Source organism: Trichechus manatus, unplaced genomic scaffold (genome assembly GCF_000243295.1).
Source record: "Trichechus manatus latirostris isolate Lorelei unplaced genomic scaffold, TriManLat1.0 scaffold00143, whole genome shotgun sequence".
Lineage (NCBI taxonomy): Eukaryota > Metazoa > Chordata > Mammalia > Sirenia > Trichechidae > Trichechus > Trichechus manatus.
Genome location: NW_004444079.1, coordinates 713,974 through 723,787, shown reverse-complemented (window position 1 = coordinate 723,787; position 9,814 = coordinate 713,974). Strand labels below are relative to the sequence as shown.

At 46.5% G+C, this 9,814-nt stretch overlaps 1 protein-coding gene across 1 annotated transcript in view; it reads left to right on the top strand.

Moving 5' to 3' along the window:
- Positions 1–3,779: 3,779 nt before the first annotated feature.
- GRIK4 (glutamate ionotropic receptor kainate type subunit 4) overlaps positions 3,780–9,814 on the top strand; it is a 422,106-nt gene continuing 416,071 nt past the window's right edge. Inside the window, exon 1 of the mRNA XM_004385613.2 lies at positions 3,780–4,057. The gene's annotated coding sequence lies outside the window, so the exon portion shown is untranslated. The remainder of the gene's footprint in view (positions 4,058–9,814) is intronic.

Here is a 9,814-nt window from a genome sequence, read left to right as displayed (position 1 = left end):
TGGACCAGGGGACAGAGAGAGCTTTTTTGCCCTAGGAGAGGCCATGCTTAATGAGGGAGACTGACATAAACAAACACACGCGTAGAGAAGGATCTCTGTGCTTTCCAGCCTCAGGGGACGCCCTACCATTTCTGAAGCACACTGGGCTACGTCCTGTCATGGACCTCTGGGTCTCCTCATCAGTTGTTCCCTCTGCCTGAGGTCTCCTCCCAATCCACCACTGCTCCCTTCACCTGGCTAACTTAGGTCAAAGGTCACATCCTCCTGCCTTTCCTTGCACCCAGACAAGGACAGTCTTCTCTGCTACGCACTCTTATAGGAACTTACACTTTTCCTTCAGGGTCTGTAATCATACCACCTGTCTGTCAGTTTGTTGTACTGTGGTGGCTTGCATGTTGCTATGATGTTGGAAGTTATGCCAATGGTATTTCAAGTACCAGCGTGTTCATCTATGGTGGACAGGTTTCAGCAGAGCTTCCAGATTAAGACAGACTAGAAGGAAAGGCTTGGCGATCTACTTCTGAAAATTAGCCAACAAGAACCCTGTGGATCACGACAGAATATTATCTGATATAGTGCTGGAAGATGAGCCCCCTAGGTCGGGAGGCACTCAGAATACACAGTGGCCGTGACAATGGACTCGAGCTTGATAATGATCATGAAGGTGGCTCAGGACTGAGCAACGATCTGTTCTGTTATATATGAGGTTATACATGAGTCTGTTATACATGAGTCGGAGTCAGCTTGGTAGCAGCAATAACAACTTATCTGAATATGTTATGGGTGTCCCTTCCACTAGACTATAAGTTCCATGAGGGCAGGGGAGTGTGTCTCAAGGACTAGAACACTGCCTGGCATACAGTAGACACTCATAGAAATATTTGTTGAATGGATGAAGTACTAATTATATAGCCATATTAAGTGTATTTCTATGCTCTGGCCAGTCGTTTTGCTTAGAAAGCACTTCACTCATCTGCTAGGTAATTCCATATCTGTTATTTCATTTGATCCTCTGAGCAACCCTGGAAGGTAGTTAATGCGAATACAATTTTCTGCATTTTATAGAAGAGGAAATGGAAACCTTGAGAAGTTAAGTGACATGTCCCAGGTCACACAGGTCTCTTACCTCCAATCCACTGATTTTTCTCCTATTCCAAGCTGAGTCTGAGTGAGGAAGATGGACTGACTTCATCGGGGAACGCTTCTAGGGTGGGTTATTTGGAGCAGCATTTTGAAGGCTATGGATTAATAGCAGCTAGCAGGTGTGGGAGGCCTCTGGGTTGGGAGAAGATGTGGCCACCATCAAGGACCCCTCTGGAGGGAAACCTTTGAAGTGGGAGGGGGGTCAGGGATGAAAGAAAGGAAAGTCACATTTGCTGATTGCATTACACCGAAAATCTCATTTACTCCTTGCAACGACGTTTCACGGGAGGCACCATCACCCACAGTTCTACAGTTACGAGCGTGGAGCTCACTCAGAGGTTAAGTAACCAGCTTAAGGACACAGTGGCAGCACCGAGATTGGAAGCTTGGGGTGTCTGCACTGACCTGTGGGGAGGGGACATTGTTTGGAGGTGGACTGTGGGCTTCAGTATGAAATGTGCCTGGGCGGTGACTTGGAGGGGAGGAAAGACTGGGGAATCCTCACATCTTGCTTATTAGTGCCTGCAAGAGAGCCATTCATATTTGGAATGGCTGCTGTAGTTGTGTCCTGAGTGATGCCAGGTACCTGTAGTGGCTGTGCTCGCCACCATGCTCCCCCAAAGTCAGGCCTGGGCTGGGCAGCCAGTCCAGCACCTGCTTCTCCGTTGGTCTTAATGAGTCAGACTGGGTCCCACTCCCAAGCCCCATGCTGAGCCATCCGTGGCTAAGTGGCCACATCATAACTCATCATCAGCTGCTAGGAGCACCTCCTAATGACAGAACCTAAAGACTGAGGACACCTGGACTGATCATTTTGCTAAATCACACTCCCACACTCATTCTTCTGTTGCTTGCCCCCCTGAGTTGGCTAGGTGTTCAGCTGGGTCCCAGATCTACCTGCATTTAACATATCTTCTTATTCAGCATCATTATAATCATCACAATCACATTCTAACTCTTCCTTTCCTCAAGGGCCTATTATGTGTTAGGTTCTGGGATACTTAGCGAGATGGCTGTAGAAAGTGGTGGGTAAGAACAGGATCCTGAAGCCAATGGCCTGGTTCCTCATTTACCAGCTGAGTCACCTGGCGAGTCACTCACCTCTCCACCTTTGGGTTCCACATCTGCAGAGGGGGATAGGAGAGGTCTATCTCATAGAGTTCTAGAGGAGCAAATGCGTTAATACGTGTAAAGCCCTGAAATAGTATTTTGCATATGGGAAGTAAATATTCAGCAAATATTATCTGTCGTGATAAAGTACAGTTCTAGAACTACAGAATTTCAGTGCTGAAAAGAACCTTACAGATTATCTTGTATAACTCGCTCAGTTCACAGAATGAGAAACTGAGGCTTAGAGAGGTGTAGTGATTGATAGATCCCCAGAGCAAGTGAGGAGTAGAGTGTGTCTAACACCCAGGGCCCTGACTCCCAGCACAAGGTCTGCCCTGATGTCACACTGCTTGTTTCTGGGGAGTCAGGATGCCTACAAAGCGGTACCCAACTGCATTAAGCCACAAAGTTTGTTTTTCTGTCATGGAGGCCACAGGGCCTGGAGTGGGTCCTCAGTCCCCTGGCCAGGCCACACCACACACTTGATCCACTTTCCAGGCAGCCTGGCTGTTGGCTGCTGCTCGGAGTTTCTCCCAGCCAGGAGGAGTCAGAGCAGCAAGGAAGCCCACGTCCATTTGTCTGGAGGAGCCCAGAGCGTCATGAGGAGTAATCAAGATCTTGTTGCCTGTAGCCGAGAGAAAACCTGTAATTAATCTGGCTGCCCCTCTGATTTCCTCTGTCCGCCCCGCCACCAAACACTGTCTGGTGGCTGTCAGCCTCCTCTCCGACCCACCTGGAAAATCACGATTAATGGTGTAATAACCCTATGAGGAAGAGAGAGACCTGCGGAGGGACTGCTGACAAGTCAGGAGAAGAGAGGCCGTTTAGCACAACTGGGTTGAGCGAGTCCAGAAGGCATGTTCACCGCCTGAATACAGTGAGCTGTCAGGAGGCTGTGCTGTCTGGGCTTATTAACTGGCCACTGGTCTGGCTATCTACCTCCGAAAAATCAGCTACTGAAAACCCAGTGGAGCACAGTTCTACTCTGACATACGTGGGGTGGCCGTGAGTCGGAGCTGACTCCACAGCACAGTGGTACTGGTACTGATCGTGAATCGACAAACGTTTGTTGAGCATTGACTTAGTCTAATTATGGAGATAAGACATAAAAAGTGCCAAATTAAGTAACCATTCATTTATGCATGCGTTTATGCATTTGACAACATGTATTTGTATCTGCATTGCACCATGCACTGCTCTAGGTGCTGGAGGTGCAACAGTGAATGGGAGGGATAATGTCCCTGCCCTCATGGAGCCTGCATTTGAAATCAAAGCCCAGGAGAGGGAGTTCAGAGGCTTTTAGATCTGAAAGAGACATTTGAGTACCTTCTAGCTTGAGGACACTGACCAGTCTTGAGATTTTGAAAAAGTGAAAATTAGGTTCCCCTTCTGGAAAAGGTGGAGGCTACAGATTTTTGGTGGCGGAAAAGTCCAGGGCAGGTAAATGGTAAAGCTGAGGTGAGAACTCGGGAGCCTCAGCTCCCAGGCTGGTGCTGCACAGTGTGTCTTTCAAGCTGTCAGAGGGCGGTGTGTGATTAAATGCCCCCTGCGAGCTGCGGGCAAGGAGGAGAGCTCCTAGGGATGGAGAAATTGTACCTGGATTATAAATTCCTCGTGGGCAAGGACTCCAAATGTGACTGCAGCTGACAGCATTTTCCACATACATTATCTGATTGGATGCTTTCATTATTTCAACAGATATTTTTTGAGTGCCTACTATGTGCCAGTCTGTGCTAGGCACTGGGGACACAGGTGGAGAAGTCGGACGTGTTCCCTGCTCTCCTGATGCTCATCACCTTGTGAGGTAGGCATTGCTTTTCCCACGTTACTCGTGAGGATACGGGCTCAGAGGGGTGTCTCTGTTGGAGAAGATTCACTTATAAAGCCTAGAAGAGTCCCTGGGTGGCACCAATGGTTTGCGCTTGCCTACTAACCAAAAGATCGATGGATCAAACCTACCCAGAGGTGCCTCAGAAGAAGGTCCTGGCAGTCTGCTTCTGAAAGGTCACAGCCATGAAAACCCTATGGAGCAGTTCTATTCTGATACACATGGGGTCGCCAAGAGTAGGCACCGACTCAATGGCAACTTTGTTTTTTTTTTTTTTTGGTTTTATAAAGCCCAGAGCCGGATTCAACTTGGTTTCAGTCAGGCCCTGAACTCTGCACTTGTTATGATGGGCATGGCTACCCCCAGGGTGTCTAGAACAGTGTCATTAATCGCTTGGGAAAGTTCTGTGTTTGAGCTCTCTGCCTTCAGAGTTACCAAAAGTACGGGATTGGGGCCCAGCTCTGTTTAGGTGGGGACTGTCACAGACCCTCAGAAATCAGAAGCCATACTTGTGTACCCCCTTTGGACTTAAATTCTGCCAGACCATCCATTCTTAACTCTAGTCAAAGAAGGAGCATGGAATTTTTGAGCACATATGATTAGACACTCTTGAACTTGAACCCTGGCACTACTGTTTTTGTTGCATGACCTTGGATAAGTTAGTAAGCCTTGGCTTCCGCATTTGTAAAATGGGAATGGAACACTATTTTACGTGGTTATTATAATAATAATGAATAAATTGTTAATATTTACTAAGTGTTCACTATCAGCAGCACTGTACCAGCATCTTGCCATTTAATCCTCATAACAGTTCTTTGAGGGTGCTTTTATCATCCCTATATTATGAATGAAGAAAACAAGACTTAGAGAAATTAAATAACTTGCCCAAGGTATACAACTGTTAAGTGGCAGTACAGGACTTAAACCCAAGTTCTTAACTGTTACTACCAACGCCCATCCTTTTAATGGGTATTATATGAAGCCTCAAGCACGGAATAAAAGGACAGGAAATGTTTGCTTCCCTCCCCTTTTCAGCATATATTGCTGTGATCTATAGTATTATGTCTGTTTAGCTTGCTTGTTTTAACCATAATGAGTTTACAAAATAGACAGTCTAAACTGGGAATTTATTTCATATTGGTATAAACTTTAAAAATGCCTTTTTGACACCATCCACTCATTTATTCATTCATTCAATTTTAATAGAGCACCTACTATGTGCCAGATAGTGTGCTAGGAGCTTGGGACAGTCCTTGCTACCAGAGCTTGCAGATTTGTGAAAAGACAGGTAGGGCTGTGGTTGTAAGCATGATGTGTGGTGGGAGCAGATGGGAAGGGGGCCAAAGACAGCTTCAGAGGGGAGATAATGAGCTGAGCTATGGGGGAAAACAAAAACCAGTTTCCAGATCCTCGGGGATGGGCCTGCATTCCAAGAAGTAAGAGCACATACCTAGGGGTGGTACAATGAAGGGAGGCAGCATGCGTAGGGAAGTCAAACTTCAGCTCTGCTGGAGCGTAGCAACCGGTGAGCAGGGGCAGATATTACCTGTCGCTGTCGAGTCAATTCCGACTCATAGCGACCCTGTAGAACAGAGTAGAACTGCCCTATAGGGTTTCCAAGGAGCGGCTGGTGGATTGGAACTGCTGACCTTTTGGTGAGCAGCCTGAGCTCTTCACCATTGCGCCACCAGGGCCCCAGGGGCAGATATGGCAGGGCTTATATGTTGGGGTGAGGAGCCCTGTAGGGTCACTGTGAGTCGGAATCAGCTCAGTGGCACGAGGTTTTTTTTTTTTGTTTATTTATTAGGGTGAGGAGTTTGCCCTGGATCCCCTATGCAATGAAGACTTTTGAGCAGGGTTGGGTCATTATCAAGTTTGTAGTTTAGAAAGAACCCTCTGGCTGCTGTGTGTAGAACCAACTGGAGAGGGAGAGACTAGAGGAAGGGAGCCCAGCAAGGGTGCTGTGGCAGAGGTCCAGGTTATTGCTGACAGATGCCTGCTCTGGGGAGTGTCATGTGATGGAGCAAAGGTCATGGTGTTTAGGAGGCAGAATGGTCAGGACTTGGTGACTGGTTGGATGTGGAGGAGTGGGGAAGGAGAAAAGTAGGGGGAGTCTCAGCTTTCTGGCTTGGGTGCCTGGTGAATTGTGGTGCCACCTACTAAGACGGAGGGTGTAGATGGCAAAGCAGATGGTGGTGAGAGGTGGAGATATGTGTTCTCTTGAGGACAAGGTGTGTCTGAGGTGCTGTGGGCCACCCAGATGGAGATTTCAGCAAGCACCTGTGTAAGTGCAGCTGATCTGGGCTTGAGATGCTGACTTAGAAACTACTGCGTGCAGAGGGTAATAAACCACGGGTGGAGGGCAAACCCTCAGGGAGGGGTAATGTTGGTGGGAAGAGGCCTTGGTGCTGTATCTCCGGGATAATTTATTTTTTTCACCCTAAATTATTTCAGTGAATAAAGGCCCCACTGTTAGGTTCTAAGACCAGATTCATCTGATCATTAAACTGAAAATAAGACCTTAAAATTCTTCGTGTGTGTGTGTGTGTGTGTGTGTGTGTGTGTGTTAATAAAGAATCTCAAAACTTCATCTTTCTACTCTCATATGCAAATAGTTAAGATAGAACAGAAATGCCTTTGGAGTCAGAGAACTGGCTAGCCCCGGCCCTGTGTAACCACGAGCAAGGCCCTTCACCTTTCTCAGGTTCACCTTCTTCATCTGTAAAAGAACTTGTTCTGTGGATTCAATGAGATAAAGACTGTAGAGAGATTTTTGCAAACTGTCAAGCCTTACAAACATGTAAAGTGGTGGTTCTGTTACTCTTGTGAAGTTTGAAAGGAGTTATCATTGTGCCCAAGGTCACAGAGCTGGGTCCCCAGAGCAGCCCAGGATCCTCGATGCTCAGCCATCGTCACCATTAAATACGGTCTCCACGTCCAGACAAGTTCAGAGTCATGAACAATGAATATCAGGCCTGTATAAACTGAGTATGCTTCTGTCATCAAATAAGACTTACACAGGCTAATCTGACAGCTCATCAGAGGTCTGCATAATTATTGTGCAGCGTGCTGATTGGGCATAAGTGGAAGGTGTTTGATGTAAATGATCGTATTTAGTATTACTTTTATATAGCCTAACCAGATTTTTACAGTTCTTTCTTTCCTCTTTGGCAGTTTGTTCATTTATCCACTCAACAAATATTTATTGAGGCCATAATTTATGCCAGGCACCATTCTGGTCCCTGGGACATAGACAAACAAGGTTTCTGCTCCCCTTTGAGTGTACATTCTAGTGGGGAGACAGATGATAAATGAACAGTCAGCTTGTGAACCAAGCTTCCCTTGAGACTGTGTTTGCTTTAATCTATCCCTGCACTAACACCCACAAATTAAAGGACAAAGACTCTGGGCCTGGTTTGCCAATAGCAAAGTTACCTTCACCCCATTCCTTTTCCCTTTATTTTCCTCTGTCTCACTATAGCAGGAGATTGCTTGAGGCCTTCCATTCATTGAACAAATATGTGCTGTGCCCCTATTGTATATAAGTAGTCTCTGGGGATACAACAGTAAACTGGAGACAGTCCTTGCCCTTACAAAGCTCACATGTCCCATGCGTAGACACACACAGGTCATCACAATAGAGGGGAAAGTGCTGCTGTGAGGGCCACTGTAGGCTGCTGTGAAGGCACATAGAAAACAGCCTAATTCCAGCCAAGGGCAAGGGTGGTGAGAGGACAATGCTTCAGGCAGAGGGAACACCATGAGCAGAGGAGACTGCAAGGAGCTGGGTATGGCTGGAGCATGGAGGCCGAGGAGGGTGGGGGAAAAGAAACCCGACTCATAATGACCCTATAGGACAGAGTAGAACTGCGCCATAGGGTTTCCAGGGAGTGGCTGGTGGATTCAAACTGCTGACCTTTTGGTTAGCAGCCAAGCTCTTTAACCACTGTGCCAGAGGGTGGGAGGTGTTATTAAAAAGAACTTTTACTAAAGTATAACATGCGTACAGAAAAGTGCACGTATCACAAGTATACGGCTACATGAATTTTCACAAACTGAACATACTTGCATAACCAGCATCCAGAGAAAGAAACAGAATATCTCCAGCCCCCCAGAAGACCCCTCAGGTCCCCTTCTAGTCACTGCCCACCCCCAAGGTGACCACTATCTGGACTTCCAACAGCACAGAATAGCGGTATCTGGTTTTGTACTTTATGAAAATAGATTTATACCAAAGTACTCTTTTGTGCCTGGTTTCTTTCACTCAGTACTATGTGTTTGAGATTCATCCATACTGTTGCATGTAGTTGATGATTGTTCATTTTCATTTCTGTATAACATTCCCGTGTGTAAATACACCAGTACCAGTTGCCGTGGAGTTGACTCCGAATCATGGTGACACCATGTGTGTCAGAGTAGGGTTTTTAATAGCTGATTTTTTTTGGAAGTAGATCACCAGGCCTTTTTCTGAGGTACCGCTGGGTGAACTTGAACCTCCAATCTTTTTGATAAGCAACCAAGCACATTAACCGTCTGCACCACCCAGGAGCTCCTGTGTGAATACACAACTAGGTATTTCCCCACCTGTTGCCGGACATTTGGGTCATTTTCAGTTTTGGGAAATCCAGAATGCTGCTATGAACATTCCAGTACATGTCTTTGGTGAGCACATGCCTGGATTTCTGTTGGATATATACCTAGGAGTGGAATTTCTGGGTCATTAGGTTAAGCCCTGGTGTTTTCAGTCGCCTCATACGCATGTGAAAGCTGGACGATGAATAAGGAAGACCAAAGGAGAATTGACGCCTTTGAATTGTGGTGTGGGCGAAGAATATTGAATATACCATGGACTGCCAGAAGAACGAACAAATCTGTCCTGCAAGAAGTACCACCAGAATGCTCCTTAGAAGCAAGGATGATGAGACTATGTCTTACATACTTTGGACACTTTTTTTTTTAGGTTTTATAATAGACATTTAAAAAAAATTAGTGGGCCCCCCAAAATCATTCAACCACAGTGATACCAGCTTGCCCCGATTTTTTCTATCTCTACTTTTAAAAAATTGTGGTAAAAATACACGTCAAAACATTGCCAGCTCACCAATTTTTACGTGTGTACTTCAGTGACATTATGATCTTCATGTTGCAGCAACCACAGTCACTTCCCTTTTCTGACACCGCCATTAACATAAACTCAGTGTCTGCCTAAACAGTAACTCCCCCTTTTCCCCTCTCTCCTGCCCCTGGTAATCACTAGTTCACTTTTGTCTCTATGCATTTGCCTATTCTAGATATTTCATATAAGTGGGATCACACACTATTTGTCCTTTTGTGACTGACTTTTTTCACTCAGCATAATGTTTTCAAGGTTCATCCATGTTGTAACATGTATCAGGACTTCATTTCTCTTTATGGCTGAGTAATATTCCACTGAGCCTGCCTCCATTTTTATCAGAGGGAAGGAATTAGAACCTGAGCCACCTTTGTGCCTGGGCGTAGGGAGGAGGGACAGAGAAGACTCGCCAACTCCGCGGCTTTGCCTGGAGCCAGCCCTGGAGCTCCCCAGGCCGTTGCACAAATTCTTCAGGAGGAACTGTTGCATCTCCCCATGGAGGTTCTCTGGGTGGGCCGAGCAGCGCGCTGTTCCCAGGTAGCTGGGTCACTGGGATGGATGGAGTGGCCGCCTGGCTGGGTGGCAGGATTCACGTGCTCCCCGCTCTCTTGCACTCTCTT